Below are 22882 nucleotides of genomic sequence, written 5' to 3' on the forward strand. Positions count from 1 at the left end.
TTTTATATGAGGTGCATGTCATTGAAAAAGTAATATTTGTGGGTGTTGTATGTACCTTGCCGGTCCCGTGGTGTAGGGACAGCGTGCATGCATCTTACCCCGAGGCCCCGGGTTCGATTCGCGGCCAGGTCAGGGATTTTTACCTGGACCTGAGGGCTGGTTCGAGGTCCACTCAGCCTATGTGATTAGAATTGAGGAGCTATCTGACGGTGAGATAGCGGCCCGGTCTAGAAAGCCAAGAATAACGACCGAGAGGATTCGTCGCGCTGACCACACGACACCTCGTAATCTGCAGGCCTTCGGGCTGAGCAACGGTCGCTTGTTAGGCCAAGGCCCTTCAAGGTCTGTAGTGCCATGGGGGGTTGTATGACCTTATTTTATCTCAATTTAAATCCATATAGCTATATAGTTATTTAAGGTATGGTTATTTAATTACATTACAAAATAATCCTTGAGATGAATTAATTAATTTCATCAAGTGTACTAATGTAAAAATATTTCTCTATTTTTTGATATGATTTACTTGGCTCAACAATTCTAAAATAATTAGGCCTATTTACCTCATGCTTACGGCTCTTCCATGATATCTTTATTATTGACCGTGTATTGTTCTATTTATAGGCCTACAGACTGTGTATATTTTTATTGTGTATGATATTGTGTGTGGATGTGTACCCTATATGACATCTATATAAATATTCATGGACCATAACCTGTCTTATTCTTTCTCTAAAATAGGTCTTTATGAAAATGTTCCATTATTTTTAGCTTTACCTTGCAAATCGGCAATTCGTTTGAGCTAAATACAATCTGATATACTAACAGGCTATTTGAGCTCATATTTCTGAATTTCAAACTACCGGTTCTGCGATTAAAACAGTGTTCTGGACTGTCCCGTGCTTATCATTATGACTAAGGCACTTTTCTACGATACGTTAACCAATGAAATAATGCTACAGAAATCTTTTAAAATGACAGACTCTGATAGGAATTAACGTGACTCGGATAGGAATTAACTAGCACTGCTGGTAATGCCAACATGGCGATGCGCGCAAAACTCGTCTTCAGCGAGCCAATGCACTGCAGTAGGCATTACCATCTCTATGTTATTATGTGCTCGGTGCATTGCCATCTCTATGTAATCCTGTGCTTGGTGGTTAAGCACTACCAGATACACCAGTTGATTCGTCACACCAAATATAGTAGAGATAATACGCGACACTTACGGATTTCGCCTTGCTAAAATGGTAGACAATTCGACGGTGGCGCTCCTAGTGACTTGACCTGAACAAATCGCGCTAAATTAAATATCAATGGAAATGTATATACAGAAATGGATAAATAAATTACGTCTAGAAAGAAAGTGTTATTGAGATATTAACTTCGCAGTTGCTAAAGCAATTCTGGATAAATGAATGAAGAATTATTTAAGAGGTTATTATTCAAAGACTGAAATTAGACATATAAACAAGAAGTGATGGACTGGTGTGAAATGGCTTGATCTTTCATTTATGCATTTTTTTTAGCTTTAGCATTCCTGCCTGAACTTTTACGGTTGGATTTATCTTTTTTTCTCATTTAAAAAAATTGTATCATCACATTAAGACACTTGTCAATAAAAATATCGGCACATTCCTTACACATATGATGCAATGAATTAACATTTAATAGCTGAACAATTTTCCTCTTAACATGAAGCCTACTAACAGAAAGATATTCCTTACACATATGATGCAATGAATTAACATTTAATAATAATAATAATGTTTTTTGTTTTACGTCCCACTAACTACTTTTTACGGTTTTCGGAGACGCCGAGGTGCTGAAATTTAGTCCCGCAGGAGTTCTTTTACGTGCCAATAAATCTACCGACACGAGGCTGACGTTTTTGAGCACCTTCAAATACCACCGGACTGAGCCAGGATCGAACCTGCCAAGTTGGGGTCAGAATGCCAGCGCCTCAACCGTCTGAGCCACTCAGTCCGGCAAATTAACATTCAATAGCTGGACAATTTTCCTCCTAACATGAAGCCTACTAACAGAAAGACAATCTATAAAATCCCGGCTTTAATCTGAGAAGAGGGATAAAGAAAGAAAAGTATGAAAATGTTGTCGATAGTGATGCTTTAAGGAATATTTACGTACAATTAGAGCAAAAATGTAACATACCCTCGGCTGTATTGTCGAGGATTTCTAAAGTCGCTGGCCTGGAAATGATTTGAACAGATCTTATAATTCTTATATAAGCGGTACGTCCCTTCTTTCTTGTACACCTTATGCAAATCGCTTCTGTGACATTTCAAAACCCACAGATCACACCTACAAAATCGGGAGCTCAACTCACGCACGCCACCTGTCCCGCCACCATCTTATAATTATTGCTCTAGTTACATGGATCTCTAAGATAGTGTAACATGATTTTATGCCATCAATACATTATTATTATTAACGTGAGATACAACAAGTGAGCCGGCTATAAGGATATTATTATGTAATTGCGTCAATATTTAGTTACTTTGAATATCACTGTCTTCAGTAAGTGTAAATCTCGTTACATTCTCCCTGTAACTGGAGTGATCTCAGGACAGCGTATGTTAAAAGACAAATAAATAGTACAGTAGGGGGAACCTGGACTTAGAAGTATTAAAAGGGCAAAACAGGAAGAGGCAGGGAAATCGTTATGAGTCTAATTATCCCATCGCATTTTTTTTTTTTTTTTTTTTTTTTAAATCTTGGCTTCTGGATATTTTTAACAAAGAGCTTACATGTAGGCGGCGACGTTGTGCTATGACTGGGTAGGTATGACATCATTTCTGTGTGGTCTAAATTTAGATCATTAGGGCATGCGCATTATTTATGAATTATTTGTATTATCTCTGTGGATTTAGTTTGTTGTTTGTTAATGAAATGCAAGAAACTTGACATATTTTGATCCATTTGATTAAGTGCCTGCTGTTTTGATGAAGGAAGGAATGTTGAATTTGTGAGGTACACTTCTAATTAAGGTTTCTGTATATTTCAAGTGGTGGTTGAATGTCATTTTAGGTTAACGTAATTCTTCGTAAAGTGTTTATCCCTCCATGTGCTAGTATGTTTTGGGGCTTTTTGTGGATATTTCAATGCCTCTAATACCTTATGAGATCAAACCTGTGAATATTACTTACATGTTTACTTAATTGTGATAAGAAGTCGGTTTCCTCTTATGACTGAATGGTTGATGTGCTCATGAAACAGGCAGTTTTGATCCTGGAACGATGGTTGGGTTTTAAAACGTCTACAATACGAGTGACATTTGTATCATTTGCTGACTCCAGGTTTCCGCTTCATTTGTAAATAAGGACATACTTTTAAAAGTGACGGTTATAGGTAGATTATCGAGTATAATGACTGTGCCTATGAACCATGGCATTCTGAGTAGAAAGTTACGGTCGTTTCCTATTCAGTTTTGAACATCTCTGAACTATTGTTACAAGATTTCATGATAGAGATTCTATTCTCACATTTATAGGCTATATTTTCTTTAGTACAACTTGATTGGATTTTGTCATTAACTGTCAGAAACTTATTAAAAGTAATGAATGGTTGTAAAACATATGACATTCATTTTCTGAATTTGTAAGCAGGGCAGGACCTAGTGTTTACAGTGCACTATGTCTTCTGGTATGGGCTAGAGCAATTTTGTTACTTTCACTGATCTGTCTCTGTCTTATCCTTGGCTTTGACAATATGAAAATGACTGAGGTATGAGCGATGCTAGTAATGCCATTCCTTGTGCAGCCAGTCTCTGCTATGAATGGTGTGAAAACGTTGCTCATAGGGTCGGTTGGTGCATGCATTTCAGTGGGCTTGGCAGTCTGATATGTAATAGCAACTTCTGGCTCGGTGAGGAAAGCAACGGGAAACTACCTCACTCCTAATATCCCTAGTTCGCTTCTTCAGTGATGCCTAGGCCATCTATTACAGCTGATGGCAGAGCTGTTGAGGATCCAACCAGCCTTAGGGCTGAAGACTGAACATCAGTAGAATTCATTTGCTTTTTGGTTATGTGAATGATCTCTGTCCTACATTTTCTTATAGTATGATAGTTTAGTTTTGTGCCATATAGGGAAGGGATGGACTTGGATTTCTCTGATAGTATTAGGCTTAGGCCTATGAGGAATGTAATTCTTCGCAAAGTGTTTATCCCTCCATGTGCTAGTATGTTTTGGGACTATTTGTGGGTATTTCGATGCCTCTAATACCTTATAAGATCAAATTTGTGAATATTACTTACACGTTTACTTAATTGCGAGAAGTAATCCGTTTCCTCTTATGACTGAATGGTTGACGTGCTTGTGAAACGGGCAGTTGATTTTTTAAAATCGATTTCCTTACAGGTTAGTGCAATGGTGATTTGTGTCTTTAATTGAAAATGCAATATGTTTTAGATAGATTTATGCTGAAACTGTGTCCTGTTACCTCTTTGAGTAAAAAATTTGAATAACAGATACGGAAAGGCTTTTTGTGAACGATGTTATACTGAATTGAGTAGTAAATAAGTTGCTCAGGATTTTGAGTGACTCCAAAACGACCTCAACAGTGTTCAAAGATGGAGAGCATACAGTATTAATACATGATCATAAACAGGGTGAAAAGTCTGTTTGAGTTTTACGAAGAGGAAAAATCCTCTCAGTTTTAATTACTGTGTTGGTGGGGTGTAAGTACCTCAAGGAGATCTTTGCATTAATATAAGGAATAATCTTCATTGGAGTGACCACATAAATGGGATTGTAAATAAAGGTTACGGATCTCTTCATATGGTTACGACTGTGTTTAGTGGTGTAGTAAGGGTGTTAAGGAGGGGGCCGTATAAGTCACTGTTAGGATCCCACTTAGAATATGGTTCTGGCGTAATGGTCCCTCACCAGATTATTTTAATTAAGAACTGGGAAAGATCCAAAGGAAAACAGCATGATTCATTCTGGTTCATTTCTGACAAAAGTATTATGTTATTAAATGTTGCAAATTTTATACTGGGAAGACTTGGCTGTAAGGAGACAAACAGTGCAACTAAGTGGTATGTTCCAAGCTGTCAAAACTGAATTTAGTGATTTAGTTGAGCAAAAGTATTTGGTATTTATTTCATTTACATGTATACATTAAAGAAATAATATATATGGTAATCAACAGAATAAAGAAAAATAGCTATCATATTGCTAGCAGCACTGCATAATGAACACTACATAAAAATTACCAAAAATTTAAAAAAATCTTGTTTCTAAACCCAGGCAGATTTTAAATAATCATTTTTCAATAGAGCTATTTCAACATAACACAATTTATAACATTCTCTGCTGCCTCCGTAGCGTAGCGATTAACGTTATTACCTACTGTCCTCAGAGGCCCGGGTTTGATTCCGGGTACTGCTAGAAATTTTACGAACAGCAGGAGGGGTGGTATGTATACCTCTAATAACTAAAGTTGATTTCTGACAGCTAGGGCTGGAGGGAGGACCATAACACGTCCCATTTCACGATGTTGCCACATTCCAGCTTTCCTTTCTCTTTCTCCTCGCTTCCGGCTCACTTGTTCCGTTGTAGACTACCTGGCTGGACTTTGAATGACATGGGCTCATGTTACAAGTAACTAATCTCATTTTGTTCTGTATTGAAGATACAATAAGTAAAATTCTTTCTTGAATAAAATTACTGTGTCCACCTATTCAATACAATTATATTTCGTAATGATTAAATTCTACATGAATTATAAACACTACAAAGTATAATTGTATTGAATTGGTGGACAGAGTAATTTTATTCAAGAAAGAATTTTACTTATGGTGTCATGTGCCGTTCTCTGAACTGCTTGTGACAAGATCTTAGAAGTGAGAGGTGTGGCTACCCCAAGCAAGACGAGCTGGCCAGAAGATGGCAACTGCAGTCGCCCCACCCTCGTTTCCATGGCAACCATACCTCTCACTCCCTTTATCATGTCTCGGCAGGCAGTAAACGGGCCTCCCTCTAAGAACTGTCAGAATTCAACTTTAGATATTAGAGGTATAGTTAAAATGGCACATGCAGCTCACTTCCATTGGGGGGTGTGCCTGAAATGAGGGGCACCACCATGGGACGAAGACACCAGATTGTCCACCTCCACAGTGTAACGGTTAGCACTGTTAGAAATGAGACAAAGTCTCTCATGGTGCATTTGCACTGCTGGTGGCTCCAAGTAGCCTACACAGTGGCTTCCACGGTATGCACTAGCCATGCGTCTTGGTAGGTGTGCTATTTATCAACTGATGAGCCCAACTTAGCACACTGGGGCGGAATGAGTTAGCTGGAAAATTTATGATGTCCAATAATGGACCAACTACATTGGTATTAGCACTGTTAGCTTGTAGTAGAGTATTAACATTAAGCTGCAATGCACCTTTTGCAATAAATTAGATTGGACAGTTCTTAAGTGATGTTTAAGCAACCATATAACAGTAACCTTCATCTAGTACCAGACTCAAGATCTCGTATTTTTCTTAAGGCAGGTTTACACTATTTTACAATACTTCTTAATTTTACTCCGTTCAGCATTGTATTAGTTTATTGCCATTTGTCATAACCAGGCTTTTATGTGGGTTATATTTTTGCTGTGGGCTTTTGTAATAAAATATTTGCCATCTTTCTCTTTAACATAATGTTTATCCTGTAACTAACACCTTTTGCCAATAAACGTGCGTAGTTCTGTTATGTTGTGAAAGTGACAACACAGAACATAAATTTCATAAAAGGCAAAAATGTGATGAAATGTAAAACAAAAAAAACAAAATATATATATTTGTCATTGTTTGAAATCAAAATATTTATAAATGGGAAATACTTTTAAAGCACTGGGTGAGTTGACTGCAGTTAGGGTTGCGTATCTGTGAGCTTGCATTTGGGAGATGGTGGGTTCGAATCCCACTTTCTGCAGCCCTGCAGATGTTTTTCTGTGTTTTCCTATTTTCACACCAGGCAAATGCTGGGGCTGTACATTAATGAATGCCACGGTCTCTTCTTTCGTACTCCTAGCTCTTTACTATCCCATCGTCTCCATAGGACCTATCTGGGGGCCGAGACCTTCGATGTTAGGCCGCTTAAAACAACAAGCGTCAGCAAGACCTGTCTGTGTCGGTGCAACGTAAAAGCAAATTGTACTTTTAAAGCAATTTATGAATGATATTGCAGAGGAGCTGATGACCAATTATGTCTGTAACTTGTGAAATTAATGAACAAATCTTCTAATTTACCCTTCGACACTTCTACAGCTATTACTCCACATGTTAACAGGTTTAGCCTATGTTCTCTTTGCAACTGAAATATAAGTTTTTATAATTTTATATAACTTTCAATCCAGCTGAAGATATTTTATTTAGTGGGGTAGATCATTCCATGCAAATTATTAACAAATTGACGTGAGCAGGGTCGTCTGAAGCATTTCCATGAACATAGTATTGCACAATTTATAAAGTTCCTGACACTTCTTGTAATATATTTCCCTGTTATTCTTTTTTGGCCAACATTTTGTTGTTTTAATATGTTTTTAAATTCCAAATTTCACCATAATTATATAGGCCTATTCAGTAATGAAATTGTATAAATTTTGTGCTCCCTAATTAGTTAATTGATACTTATTATCCAGTGACATTTTCATTCTGATAAACTGCTATGTACTATACTGAAATGTTGTCTGAACTAAATTATTTTCTGGTCACTTTTGCTCATGTGGAAATTTTAAATATCCTAGTATACAGTCCACAACAGTAATGTTGTGTAAATACAGGAGACCAACTAAGTAGTGCAGTTGGTTAGGCACTTGTCGTATGCAGTTAAGGTTGCAGGGTCAAATCTTAGCAAAGTCGATAGGCATTCAAGTGCTTTAGTGTCTAGTGTTACCACATTTCGAAACAGCTGAAATGAGGACACCTCTCTCGACAATGAATGAGCCATTACACATTTTCTTTTTTACAATTGGCTGTACATTACACCAACACAGATAGGTCTTATGGCGACAATGGGATAGGAAAGGGCTAGGGGTGGGAAGGAAGTGGCCTTAATTAAGGCACGGCCAACTCGCCCAGTACACAACATTTTAAAGATGCCTCTAAGTTACTCATATGTAATTATTTTGGTATTTTATAAACTGATCATGTGTGCATTTTTTGTAATATAAAACATGCAAATTTATGTGAAATTGTAAATGTCAAGAACCGAAATACTTCGGAAACAAAATTTAAAAAAACGAAGTTACCGTTACTAGCTTATAAATCACCGGGCGAGTTGGCCGTGCGGTTAGGGGCACGCAGCTGTGAGCTTGTATCTGGGAGATAGTGGGTTCAAATCCCAGTGCCGGCAGCCCTGAAGATGGTTTTCCGTGTTTCCCATTTTCACACCAGGCAATTGCTGGGTCTGTACCTTAAGGCCACAGCGGCTTCCTTCCCATTCCTACGCCGTTCCTGTCCATCGACGCCTTAAGACCTATCTGTGTCGGTGCGCATAAAGCAAATAGCAAGGAAAAAAGCTATTACATTAACACTTTTGTATGTCATTTTCAGATGACCTTATGTTTTACAGAATGTCTTTCTTTTTAGCAAATATGAGTAAAATTGACATGTAAAATTTAAAAAGTTAAATTTCACTATTGTAAATTATCTCACTGAATCAAGACTTGTCTAGCCTTTTTTTCTCATTTGTCCACTGAGCTATGATAAAGAAAAAAAATACTTTCAAGCAGAAGCTTGGTGTTTTCAAATAATAAAGAAAATTTTGAAGAATGCACTAGATTTGCATCTGCATGAAAGAAGGCAACATGCGTGACCTCAGATTTAAAATTGATGATATGGCTTTCAGTCAACAAATGGCAGACAAACCAATGAGTTTTCAAAATTGTTTGTAAACAGTCATTTTTCTGCTAAAATTGCAGATATGTTTACAAAAATGAGGATGTATGGCAACTCTACCTTTGTCGATTAATTATGCTGACAATTTTCTAGCACACACTGTAGGTTTCAAGACAGGTTGTCATTGGATAATAATTAAAAAAAAGTAAAATCGTGTCCTCATCCCGAGGTGGTGCAGCTCTTTTCAGGCACACCCCATTGGAGGTGAGCTGCATGTACCATTTCAACCACATACCAGCCCTCCTGCCATTCTTAAATTTCTGGCAGTACCGGGAATCGAACCCAGGCCCCCGAGGACGGCAGCTAATAACACTAACCGTTACGCTACGGAGGCGGACATTGGATAAGAATAATAATGTTAATAATATGGAATATTACTCCTAAAGTAATACACAGTGTATGGTTTAAAGCAAAGTGGTTGTCCACGAGCCTCTGTGGAATGTTTCAGCATGAGGAACACCTAGCTTTTATTCCGAAACAGGGCAGTGAATGTGGTTTGTGCCAGTTAAAGTTTTGTTGGAAATTGTACTTGAAACTATCGCTGTTAAAACAGTGATCTTTAAATGCACTTCCATGTATTTTATGGGGAGGGGAATGAGGCAGTTATGTAGTTGTGCTTCTCTTTAAAACAATTATCATCACATCAATTTATTGTTTACTCATTCTTAAATACATAAATTTTGTATTTGATTAACTGAAACAGACCTTTTATTTAACCTCTTCTGCAAAGTAACCTCATTAGAGCGAAAAGTCATCATTAACTCCTTTTTTTTTAAAACAAATCTGCCTGATATTACAGGTGACCACAAGGATTCAAAATACCATAACAAATTTATAAATTGAGGTGCCCAGTACCGAAAGCCACCAAATCTGTTTTTTAACAAAATGGAGTTGTGTATACATTGTTACCGACAGTTTTTACACCGAGGAATTCAATGCAACCATGATTTTGGATTAAAACCCAACATATCCCGTTAAAGTACGCAGTTAAATATGGGGCTGAGTTTCGGTATCCGCCAAATCCTTGGCAGCCAATCAGAGCTTCCCATGACATCCCTCTATGTGCTGCTAGTTTGTTTACTGCTACTCTGCGTGTCACTCTGTTGAAGCCTTTTCTTCTTTTTGAATGGCACACATTAGACCACATACTTTAAAGAGAGATATTCTTCTGAAATCTTCCAAAGTACACAGCATGTCAAAATTACTATGAAAACATTTTGGAAAATGAAGGAAGCTACTTCAGTTTTATTCTGATTTAGAAAAACATGAAGATCTAGGACTTCACATCGAAGAAAATGAAGACAATGTAGTAGTTTATAAGGAAGAAATACACAGATGTGTAAATGCAAGAAAAGTGTAAAAAAAAACTTAAGTTTGTGATAATGATTCTTGAACTGGGTTGTAATCAAGTAACACCTTCCTTTATAAGATCTTGGTTTTCAGGTAGCTGAATTCATTTAAACTAGTAACTATTTTAATTTAAACTATTTTAATTTGAATTAATCTTTTTACACTTTTCTTGCATTTACACTACATCTGTGCATTTCTTCCTTATAGTAACTATTAATTATTAAAAGTGATTATTGTATTGCACAGGTAATAGCACCTCTTTTAGAGTTAGGCCCCTACCTGTATTTTCAAATCTTTCATTCCTTTGTCTTGTTCAGTTGGTTTTTGAAGGAAGTGTAGGTGGTAAGAACGGTAGGGGTAGACTAAGGTATGAATATGACAAGCAGATTAGAGCAGATGTAGGATGCAGTATTTACGTAGAAATGAAAAGGTTAGCACATGATAGGGTGACATGGAGGGCTGCATCAAACCAGTCTATGGATTGATGACTCAAACAACAATATTCCTTTGTTTCAGAAACCTCTAAATCCGTATTTTAGTATCAAACCTGCCACATCCCAATTTTCTCACCTTTGACAAATATTTCAAAAACCATATTCCATAAGACTTACAGTATATACAGTGGGTGCCGTTTATTGTAATCACGGATAATGTTATCAACCGTATTGTATAATCACTTTTATGAAATTCCGTATGGACAAATACTGAAACATTGAAAATCTTATGTTTTTTGTAATCATGAATTCGGTTTATGCTATCACATTTGTTTTCACGGATTTCATTCTCAAATATGCGAGTAGAGTGGATACAAAGACAGCGCTCCCAACCTTTAAAAAACCTGTTTTTATACTGCGCCTGTCTTCAAGGCACTTTCACGTCATCTTTTGTAGCAGGTGTATGGTAGAAAACCGACCAGCGCAGGTGGTAACCCTCCCGCATACACTTTCTCTTTTGTTTCTGACCTTACGGTACTTTAGCCAAGGACCACTCACTCTAATCTTACTAAAGCTTTTGCACAGTGAAGTTCTTGGCATTGTAGTGCAGTGATGGCTAGTGTGAAAAGCAAACCTGAAGACTTAACCATTAAAGAGAAACTTTCAATTATAGAACGTTATGACAAATTGCCTACAATGAGTCAACGCAATGCTGCTGTGGAGTTATGAATTTTGCAACCTCTTCTGTGCAAGCTATTGAAAAATCGAGGCAATATTATTAAGGGAGCAAAAGAAAAAAAATTCGACTGTTAGCGAAATTGTGGTGGAAAAGGCGGTCAAGTTGAATCAGCTCTAAAATTTTGGTTCTCAAATGTTCGTGAGAAAGTTGCTCGTGTTGACGGTCCTGTGGTGCGGGAAAAGGGCTGAAAAACTAGTAAAACAAATTGGAAAAAATAATTTTGTGGCAGTGGAAGGATGGTTTCACTGTTGGAAGAAACGAAAAAATATAGTGTACAGACGAATGCGTGGTGAGCAGGACGACACTGATTTTGTTGCTGAGAGGTGGAAAGAAGAGGAGTGTCCCAAAATTGCTTCTGAATTCCCTCCTGAGTATGCATATAATTCTGATAAGACTGCACTGCATTATCGCGCCTTGCCTGAACACACTTACTTGTTCAAAAACAAAAGTCTTAAAGGCTGTAAAACCTCCAAGGATCGAGTAACAGTTTCATGTTGTGCGAGTATGTTAGTGCTTGGGAAAAGTAAGAACCCACGTTGCTTTAAAGGCATCAATAAGTTTCCAGTGGACTATCATTGCTACTGAAATGGGATAATAGGCTGGACCGTAATGTAATTTTGCTGGTTGACAACTGTGCAGCACACATTGTGAATTGTGAGCTCAAGAACATCAATGTGGTTTTCTTACCGGCAAATAAGACTACATTAATTCAACCATGTGATGAAGGAATCATTCGCACCATGAAAGCATATTATCGCCATGAAATGCGCACAAGAATCTAGAGAAAACATAGAGGACTTGCATAAAACTAGTGTCAGTACCCTTGCCAAAACAACCAGCCTTCTTGATGCCCTGCATTTTCTAGCCATGTCATGGGATAATGGCTGAGCACATACAATAAGGAACTGTTTCTGGCATGGGGGATTTTTAAGAGTTACCAGAAGCAGAGGAGAATGTTGAACTTTGTCCAACAGGCTTAACGGAAGATGAATTTCAGGAATGGATGAACATTAATGAGGGCATCATTACTGATGCGAAACAGACAGAAGACTACGTGTGAGACAGTTACTTTCACAGAATTAGATTTGAGAGGTGAAGTACACGGAGCAGAAGATATCGATGCTGATGATGCCGAAACTTCCCGAATACCAACGAATGCTGAAATGCGACAGGCGCTGGTTATCTTGCGAGGAGGTGTTCAGTGATAGCTGGAAACATTTAACTCTATTGCAGTACTGTGTACCAGTATCTGTTTCATTGCAGTGCATGTAGTTTATGAATCAGTGTGTCATTGTAGTGCATGTAGGTTATGAATAAATGAGTCGTCCAATTGCAAAACCCGTTATGTCCATTTTTTCTCAAAATGAGTTATCACCGCCATTGTATGCAGCTCATCAAAATACACAATCCAGTAATGTAATATGTGAGCAAAGGCCATTTAATCCATACGTTTTAAGGTGACAAGTAATGGAACTGCTAGAAGTCGTTAACGTCCAGCGTGCGTTATGCAGCAAAGCTTATGTCCCAGAACCCTGTAAGAGGATCATACTTACACGAACGAAATCAGGCAACTGCGTGACAAGAGGTGAAGTAAACTATAAAAGCGATTGTGGTGGAAGCAAAAAGTATATTGAAGCATGGGAAACCCTTTTCTGCTATTGTGCCAGATCTAGTGGAGGAAGGGGTTCCTATTAAGAAAGAAAAGCTCAGCGACCTGAACACATTGCTGACCAAACATTACGCGAAAGAGTGGATAAGGAACGATGACCTCATGTTCTACAAGACACTGTTTGATCAGCGTCAAACTTTAAACAGTGAAATGCGGGAGATTTTGTTGAGGACAATAACGGATTGTTAATATAACTGTACAAAATGTTAAAGAACTTATAAAACATTTGAATGAATAATGATTTCTTGATGTAATCATAAAATCAAAGAGCGGGGATTAGATATCAAAACATTATATCCTAACCTTCAAATTATTTCCATTCATGCTATTTTCATAGCGTAAAACTTTCAAACGTAGCTAATAAAACATGTTCACCATAAATCTCCACACACTATTTAATATACTGCTGCACATGTCTCTAATCTCCACAAAACTGCTACAAAACTCGTTATGTCCAAATGTTTTTTGCATAAAAAAAAAAAAAAAAACATGGGTTCTGTAAGTTATATTTTGCGGTAGGTCTTATGACGAAGATAAACGCTTACAGTTTAATTACAAAATTTCAACCTCCTATCTTTGTTGCATAACAAATGACAGTTTTTTGCGCTTCCTGAAAAATTTGTTTTTAGATAACTGGTTTTGCGACTGGACGACTCAAATACAGTAGGGTATCAATTTTTATTTTTCGGCTACTGTTATCAATCGGTTAATGTTATCAAATTATCTTCGTCCCAGTGATCATAATAAGCAGCATCCACTGTATTTTAAAATTTTATCCTGGACAGTTCTTTCAATTTGCCGAAAATGCAGGTGAATGGATTTGGCAACTTTTGATACTAAGTGTCTCAAATATAGCCTACAACAGTTGTGAGCAAAGGAAGTGAAATATAAAAATAGAATAAAAAGGTGGTGATTTTGCAGCACATTGAGTGCGTTTAACATGAGGATGAATGTGTATGGCATCTCGGTATCCTGATAGAACCCTTCGGTGCTGTGAGGGCATTGACATGGATGGCAACTTTCCTGATTCTGAACGTGTTGCTAAAGTTGACAAGAAAGATGTAATTATGCCTCTGACTTGACCATAACTGTTGTTGAAGATGTTGATGTTAGACAACTCTGCAGTTCACAACAGGTTTTTGCATTTTAAAATTTCGATATTGGCCTCTTCAACTACGAGCAAACTTGCACAATTTTGTGACAGCAGTGGGCAAGAAGGGCCCTTTGCAGAGATTTAAGTTAGCTGTATAAATTACTTACCGGTAGTCATTGACATTTCCTGCAGAATGCTGGATTTGATGATCTTTCTGTTCTTATTCTACTGCTTTTCCCACATCTGTGGGGTTGAACATATGGATTTGGCCCTGTTTTACAGCTGGATGCCCTTCCTGACACCAACTATGTCAGGGATGTAATCATTATTGATCCCGTCGTCGCTGTAAGACCTATCTGTGTTGGTGCGATGTAAAGCAAATAGCTATTTAAAAAAAACCGTTATTGCACTTTTTTTGTTATTGGTAGTGTGGTGTTTGTCCGAATATGTAGAGAAACTTGTTGGGGATGTACACAAACACCCAGTCCCCGAGCCAGAAGAATTAATCAGACACAATTAAAATTCCCGACCTGGCCGGGAATTGAACACAGGACCTGCTGAACCAAAGGCCCTCACTCTGACCATTCAGCCAAGGAGTCAGATATAACCTTTCTATTATAGTAGATAATTCTTCCTATGTGGTATACACATCCAATCTGGGCTAATCACATTTGTAATTTGATTCATTGTATCCCAAGTAGAATATACCAGTATTTATCTCATGTGAACTATCATATGGTGTACAGATTGTATCTGAAATACCTCCACGAACTTCCAAAATCGGTATTTCATAACAAAATAAAGCAGAACTTCCCAGGGAAGGAATTGTACCAGTATTTTGTTTTATCTATTTTACTTTTAAATGAATGAAAAGTGTTCTGCCCTTGAATATGAACAATGAATGGCATAAAGTGATAGAACACAATACTTGGTTTAAGCATATGAACTGGAATTGTCAGTTCGAAGCGAATGAGTTAATCGTGAAATTTTGATTTACTAGAATGTTAAAACAACTCAAACTTCTTTCAGACTTTTAAGACTGATTTTCCTTTCTGCTGACACGAGGCTGACTTATCTGAGCAGTTCAAAAAGCTGGATTTGATATCATTTCTATTCTTATACTTATTCTGCTGCTTTTCCCACATTTGTGGGGTTGCACATGTGGTTTTGGCCCTGTTTTATGTTGGAATTCAGTGACAACTTCTCATAGCTTTAGATTTTCTATTCTCTTTGAAATGCCATCGCTATTGTGTAGGATAGGTTTTAATTTATCCTACTGGTTAAGACTCATACGAGTCATCGTGGCTTTATACACTTTAGAAAGAATGGAAGGAGCTAATTAACCTGCTTAATTTAAAATTATAAACCCTTTCAAAACTATTGCTACAGACAATGAAACTTGATAAGTCTGCAGATGTGAGGGTATTAATAGTACTGACCTCATTGGAGCAGTCAGTTGTCCTCCTGTTCCCAGAATAAGGCTTTGATCCTGGCTGAGGTTAGTGGCATTTGAGGGTGTTTAAGTACAAAAACTGCATATGATAGGCTTCTGTTAAAGAATAAGAGACAAGATTCTGACACCAGTATCGTGTAAAATCTGAAGGAATATTGAAGGGATGCTACTCAATAACATTTTTGGCAGCAAGGTTATAAAAGTGTTGTACTTCCATTTTCATTGATGTGAAATTGCGTTTCCCCTGTTTTGTCATGAAAACTGAGATTAGTTATTACCACGATTGGCTTTATGTCACACCGACACATATAGGTCTCATGGGCGACGATGGGATAAGAAAGGGCTAGGAGTTGGAAGGAAGTGGCCTTGGCCTTAATTAAGGTACAGCCCCAGGTGTGAAAATGGGAAACAGAAAACTGTCTTCAGGTTTACTGACAATGGGGTTTGCACCCACTATCTCCCGAATGCAAGCTCACAGTTGCGCGCCCTAACCACACGGACAACTCGCTTCGTCTATTATCAGAGCCGTAACTTTAAATGATTGCCGTTCAGAGGCATGACTTATTTTGCTCTAGTGAAAAGTCATGGTTTTAATATTCTGTTACAAAGTTTTTAATTTTTATTTTTTATCGCATGTTGTTTGACCTACAGTATGTACTGGTAAATTTCCCCTCTTACTTTTGGATTGTGATAACATTTTTCTAACTTATTAGAAAATGTAATAAATCCCTAGTAGTAACTTATTTAGCTATCTATTCAATGTTGGAAGAAAAGGGAAATTTATTTCCTAAAATAAGAAAACCATAAAATGAATTTAATTGCAAAGCCCGTATTTACTTTACAAAGGTGAAAAATGAGAGTATCCTCCTAATTCAATACATCATATATTACCGAGCTCGATAGCTGCAGTCGCTTAAGTGCGGCCAGTATCCAGTAATCGGGAGATAGTGGGTTTGAGCCCCACTGTCGGCAGCCCTGAAGATGATTTTCCGAGGTTTCCCATTTTCACACCAGGCAAATGCCGGGGCTGTACCTTAAGGCCACGGCTGCTTCCTTCCAATTCCTAGGCCTTTCCTATCCCATCGTCGGCATAAGACATATCTGTGTCGGTGTGACGTAAAGCAAAAAAAAAAAAATCATATATTGCATCATTAGATGGAGTAAACAAATTCAAACATGTTTTGGCTCGTTTGAGCCATCTTCAGTGAAAATTGAGGGGGGCTGAAATCATTTACATAATATAAGTTATAAAATGCCAAAAAGACATAATGGGGAGCAAATGAAAAAAAAAGCAAAAGAGAGCCTAGACGGAAACAAAATTAGCACAAATATACAATATTTACATCAATACATACACACATACATACATACATTATCATTATAGACTGTTATGCCTTTCAGCGTTCAGTCTGCAAGCCTCTGAGAATTTACTAAACGTCGCCACAATTCTCGATTTGCAACTAGTGTTGTGGCCTCATTTAGTTCTATACCTCTTATCTTTAAATCGTTAGAAACCGAGTCTAACCATCGTCGTCTTGGTCTCCCTCTATTTCCCTTACCCTCCATAACAGAGTCCATTATTCTCCTAGGTAACCTATCCTCTTCCATTCGCCTCACATGACCCCACCACCGAAGCCGGTTTATGCGTACAGCTTCATCCATCGAGTTCATTCTTAAATTAGCTTTTATCTCCTCATTCCGAGTACCGTCCTGCCTTTGTTCCCACCTGTTTGTACCAGCAATCATTCTTGCTACTTTCATGTCTGTTACTTCTAACTTATGAATAAGATATCCTGAGTCCACGCAGCTTTCGCTCCCGTAAAGCAAAGTTGGTCTGAAAACAGACCGATGTAAAGATAGTTTCGTCTGGGAGCTGACTTCCTTCTTACAGAATACTGCTGATCGCAACTGCGAGCTCACTGCATTAGTTTTACTACACCTTGATTCAATCTCACTTACTATATTACCATCCTGGGAGAACACACAACCTAAATACTTGAAATTATCGACCTGTTCTAGCTTTGTATCACCAATCTGACATTCAATTCTATTGAATTTCTTACCTACTGACATCAATTTAGTCTTCAAGAGGCTAATTTTCATACCATACTCATTGCACCTATTTTCAAGTTCCAAGATATTAGACTGCAGGCTTTCGGCACAATCTGCCATTAAGACCAAGTCGTCGCCATAGGCCAAACTCCTTACTACATTTCCACCTAACTGAATCCCTCCCTGCCATTTTATACCTTTCAGCAGGTGATCCATGTAAACTACGAACAGCAAAGGTGAAAGATTACAGCCTTGTCTAACCCCTGTAAATACCCTGAACCAAGAACTCATTCTACCATCAATTCTCACTGAAGCCCAATTGTCAACATAAATGCCTTTGATTGATTTTAATAATCTACCTTTAATTCCGTAGTCCCCCAGTACCCTGTCATATGCTTTCTCTAGATCTATGAAACATAAACACAACTGCTTATTCCTCTCGTAGCATTTTTCAATTACCTGGCGCATACTGAAAATCTGATCCTGACAGCCTCTCTGTGGTCTGAAACCACACTGGTTTTCATCCAACTTCCTCTCAACGACTGATCGCACCCTCCCTTCCAAGTGAATACTTTGCCTGGTATACTAATCAATGAGATACCTCGATAGTTGTTGCAATCCTTCCTGTTCCCTTGCTTATAGATAGGTGCAATTACTGCTTTTGTCCAATCTGAAGGTACCTTACCAACACTCCACGCTAATTTTATTACTCTATGAAGCCATTTCATCCCTGCCTTCCCACTATACTTCACCATTTCCGGTCTAATTTCATCTATTCCTGCTGCCTTATGACAATGGAGTTTATTTACTGTCCTTTCCACTTCCTCAAGCATAATTTCACCAACATCATTTTCCTCCTCCCCATGAGCTTGGCTGTTTGCAACACCACCATGATGATTTCCTTTTACATTGAGAAGATGTTCAAAATATTCCCTGCACCTCTCCAGTGATTCCCTGGGATCTATTATGAGTTCACCTGAATTACTCAAAACACTGTTCATTTCCTTTTTCCCTCCCTTCCTAAGATTCTTTATTACTGTCCAGAAAGGTTTTCCTGCTGCTTGACCTAGCCTTTCCAGGTTATTACCAAAATCTTCCCATGACTGCTTTTTGGATTTACAACTATTTGTTTCGCTCTGTTTCTTTCATCTACGTACAAATCCCTGTCTGCCTCAGCCCTTGTTTGGAGCCATTTCTGATAAGCCTTCTTTTTACGTTTACAAGCTGCTCTCACTTCATCATTCCACCAAGATATTCGCCTTTTCCCATCTTTACACACAGTTGTTCCTAGGCATTCCCTTGCTGTTTCTACTACAGCATCCCTGTATGCCACCCATTCACTTTCTATATCCTGAACCTGCTTACTGTCTACTGTTCGAAACTTCTCACTAATCATATCCATGTACTTCTGTCTAATTTCCTCGTCCTGGAGATTTTCTACCCTTATTTGTTTGCAGACAGATTTCACTTTCTCTACCCTAGGCCTGGAGATACTTAGTTCACTACAGATCAGATAGTGGTCTGTATCATCGAAAAATCTGCAAAAAACTCGTACATTCCTAACAGATTTCCTGAATTCGAAGTCTGTTAAGATATAGTCTATTATGGATCTGGTACCCCTAGCCTCCCATGTGTAGCGGTGAATAGCCTTATGCTTGAAGAATGTATTCGTAACAGCTAAACCCATACTAGCACAGAAGTCCAGCAAACGCTTCCCATTCCCATTAGCTTCCATATCTTCCCTACATTTACCAATCACCCTTTCGTATCCTTCAGTTCTATTCCCAACTCTCGCATTGAAATCGCCCATTAGAACTATTCTATCCTTGCTGTTCACCGTGACCACGATGGCACTCAATGCTTCATAAAACTTGTCCACTTCATCCTCATCTGCACCCTCACATGGTGAATACACGGACACAATTCTAGTCCTAATTCCTGCAACTGACAAATCTACCCACATCATTCGCTCATTTACGTGCCTAACAGAAACTATGTTGCGTGCAATGGTATTCCTGATAAAGAGCCCTACCCCAGACTCTGCCCTTCCCTTTCTAACACCCGTCAAGTACACTTTATAATCTCCTATCTCTTCCTCATAATCTCCCCTTACCCGAATATCACTTACTCCTAGCACATCCAGATGCATCCTCTTTGCTGACTCAGCCAGTTCTACCTTCTTTCTTCCATAAGCCCCATTAATATTGATAGCTCCCCATCAAATTCCATTTCGTTCGCCAAGTTGTTTCCAAGGAGTCCCTCGCCTGTCAAATGGGAGTGGGACTCCATTACTCCCATAGGTCCGAGGCTTGCTTAAAGTGTTCTGAGCTCGGTAAATTCATGAAGCAGGATGCTGCCCCACTTGCACATAGTCCAAGGGAGAATCTCTCCTCTAACGGGTTATGGACCACCGGTGAATTGTATAGTCCTAGCCGCCTGAGCACAAGGAGGGCCACGACTCAGAATATGTCCGAGATGCCCACTCCCATTCCATAGCAACTGGTATCCCGACTCTCAGGACCACTTACTAGGCCACTCAGCCGTTGCCCATGGTTCACGAACTAGGACGTGACTACAGTAACCCACAAACATGAAACATCAATATGCGGAGCAAAAAACAACTCACTGCGACAAAATTCAGTGAAACAGGTGTTAATTTAAAATAATTGAAACTAAAAATTGTGTTAACCTAAGAAACAAAGGAATGAAAAACAAATGATACAGATGGAAATGAACAATAGTACCACATGGTAAGGTTGTGGACCTCATAGTTTAAAAATATTGGTTTTGTAACAATAACAAAACAGGTTGAAATCACTGTTGAAACTCATCCTTGTAGAAACCCATCACATCAAATTGGTTAGGAGGAGAGCGGGAGCAAAAATTTTCGAGGAACCAAGCCTGATATAACGTGCAGGCGAAAAGCCTGTGACAAGGAAAAACACCGATGAAATTTAAAGCTTTGAAACAGCTGAATTCTCAATATCTTCTTAATCTAGCGGTCCCTTTCTTGATTATCGTTTCATAATGTTGGCTGGTTGTTTTGCCTTATTATAAAGGGTCGGAGGGGCCGCGACATAAAATTGAGAAGCTGTGTTAGGTAGACGACAGATGCATGGTGAACTCTAAGTGACCTATTGGAAAGCGTCAGTGAATTTCTAATCTGTAATGGAAAACGTGAGGTAATGTGAGAAACGTGGGCTGGTAAGTAAAAAGTGTTAAATGGGTATGTAGAAAGCTTAAACTTACGGTGTTTAGCAGGTGGTTATCCTCTCGAGTGGCCTGGCTTTCTCAAAGTAACGGTCTCGTTCGCGTGATCGCGTCTATTGTTGGTTCAGCTGTGTTTGCGAGAATGGAAGGAGCGGAGGGGGAAGGGGTGGTGCAGGGCTTGTAGTAGGCCTATACTTCCATTAGTTCAATTCCACTTGTCAATACAAGATGTTTCAACCTTGCCTATTTTTAACGTTGCTAATAGCAGTCGTTTCCATTCTAGGACTATTCAACTACGACACAATCTTTTTCCTTTTGTGTGCTTACCCAGTCAAATATTCTGCCTGACTTATAACCTCTTAATTAAAAATTATTGACAATACATCATCACGCACGATTAAGAACTCTTATCATTGAACGTTTACTGGAACTATTATGTGTGTTCAACAATTTTATCTTCAATTCAACGCAACAAAAAAAATAAAAACCAATTGAGCTCTAATATTTTAAGAACATTCTTCGAATTATATCGTGTATTTTAACTTGACATATACGGCAACCCGCATCGTATTTTAAAGTGCATTTGTGACCTTGTCTATTTTACTTAGAAGAATTTTCAGCTAATGATGTCCAAAGAGAAGGGTGAAACATGTCCCGAATCTTGTTAATATTACCCTAACCAAACACAATTTTTTAGTGTCGTAAAGGTGGAACCTTTGATTGAGGCCTACCCTTAAAAGTATAAGAAAACCACTTGTACTCCATGCCATTATTTAAGCATTGTCAGTGTCCCAGGAATATAAAGTTATCCAGAGAGTCTTTGACTCTTCTTATGTTCATGAAACACTGTTTTCGTAATGGTCAATGGTCACTTAAAATAGTATTGTACTTGATCTGTTTACCTTCTAAATAAACATGTGGGTCACACAAGTTCATCACCTAATTGACTTCGGTTTGTGGCCAAGGAAGGTTTGAAAAGATCTGGTTTAGAGGCTAGCTTTTTTTTTTTTTTTTGGAAGTTTGGCTTACCAGAGAATTGCTTTAACTGCATCTCCTATATGTGCCAAAAAAGAAAGCAAAAAAACATGGAGGTACAGCCCTGATGGGCCTTGGCTTGCCAAGCGATACCTTCTCAGCCCTAAGGCATGCAGATTATGAGGTGTATAGTGCGTGTATCAGATCCTTATGGTGTTATTCTTGGCAGTACAGTCTCACCTTCAGATAGCTCCTCAATTATTCTCACATTGTCTAAGTAGATCTTGCAAAAGCCTTCGGATCCAGGTAAGAATCTCTGACTCGCTGGCAAATGCTATGCTGGGGCTGTACTTTAATTAAGGCCACAGCCACTTCCTTTACACTCCTAGCCCTTTCCTATCCCATCGTCGCCATGAGACCTATCTGTGTCGGTGCAACATAAAGCACGTTGTAAAAATAAAATTAAAAATATCCCTGACCTGGCTGGGAATTGGAAATCAAACCCCAAGGCCTTTGGATAGATTGTGGTGCTGGCATGTGCACCTTAGAAAATTCCAAATTGGAGACCTGCAAAATAGACCACGTACTGTAAACAGTGTATGCTCGGTTGGTCAGGGAGTGACTGGCAAAGTTCCATATCTAGATGAATATTCAAACATCCAGTGGTTACCGTGTTGTTTTCAGAGTCGTATTGAATATCAACAGGTGCATGATCGTTTCTCCTCTATAAGACTGAGCGACACTCGGAAGAAATCCATTTTATGACGTTCAAAGTAGGTTGTATGCTGGTATATTTTATATGGAATGAGTACTGAAATTCACTGGCATATTTTATGTCATACCTGAACTAAAAAATTTGCTCTGACAAATACTTTTTGATCAGTTAGGTATGCAGTGTGCATGACACAAACGTGCATGCTGTGTACTTTTAGATTTTTTTTTCTGCGTGGAACTTTGCCGTTCTGGCAGCCCAGATTGTCCGGGAAGTAGTGGTTCTTT

At 38.4% G+C, this 22882-nt stretch overlaps 1 protein-coding gene across 2 annotated transcripts in view; it reads left to right on the plus strand.

Moving 5' to 3' along the window:
* The first annotated feature begins 2832 nt into the window (after positions 1 to 2832).
* Positions 2833 to 22882, plus strand: part of alph (alphabet) — a 201651-nt gene continuing 181601 nt past the window's right edge. For both annotated transcript variants that reach the window (XM_067139131.2, XM_067139132.2), the window contains exon 1: positions 2833 to 2988. The gene's annotated coding sequence lies outside the window, so the exon portion shown is untranslated. The remainder of the gene's footprint in view (positions 2989 to 22882) is intronic.

This window comes from Anabrus simplex, chromosome 2 (genome assembly GCF_040414725.1).
Source record: "Anabrus simplex isolate iqAnaSimp1 chromosome 2, ASM4041472v1, whole genome shotgun sequence".
Lineage (NCBI taxonomy): Eukaryota > Metazoa > Arthropoda > Insecta > Orthoptera > Tettigoniidae > Anabrus > Anabrus simplex.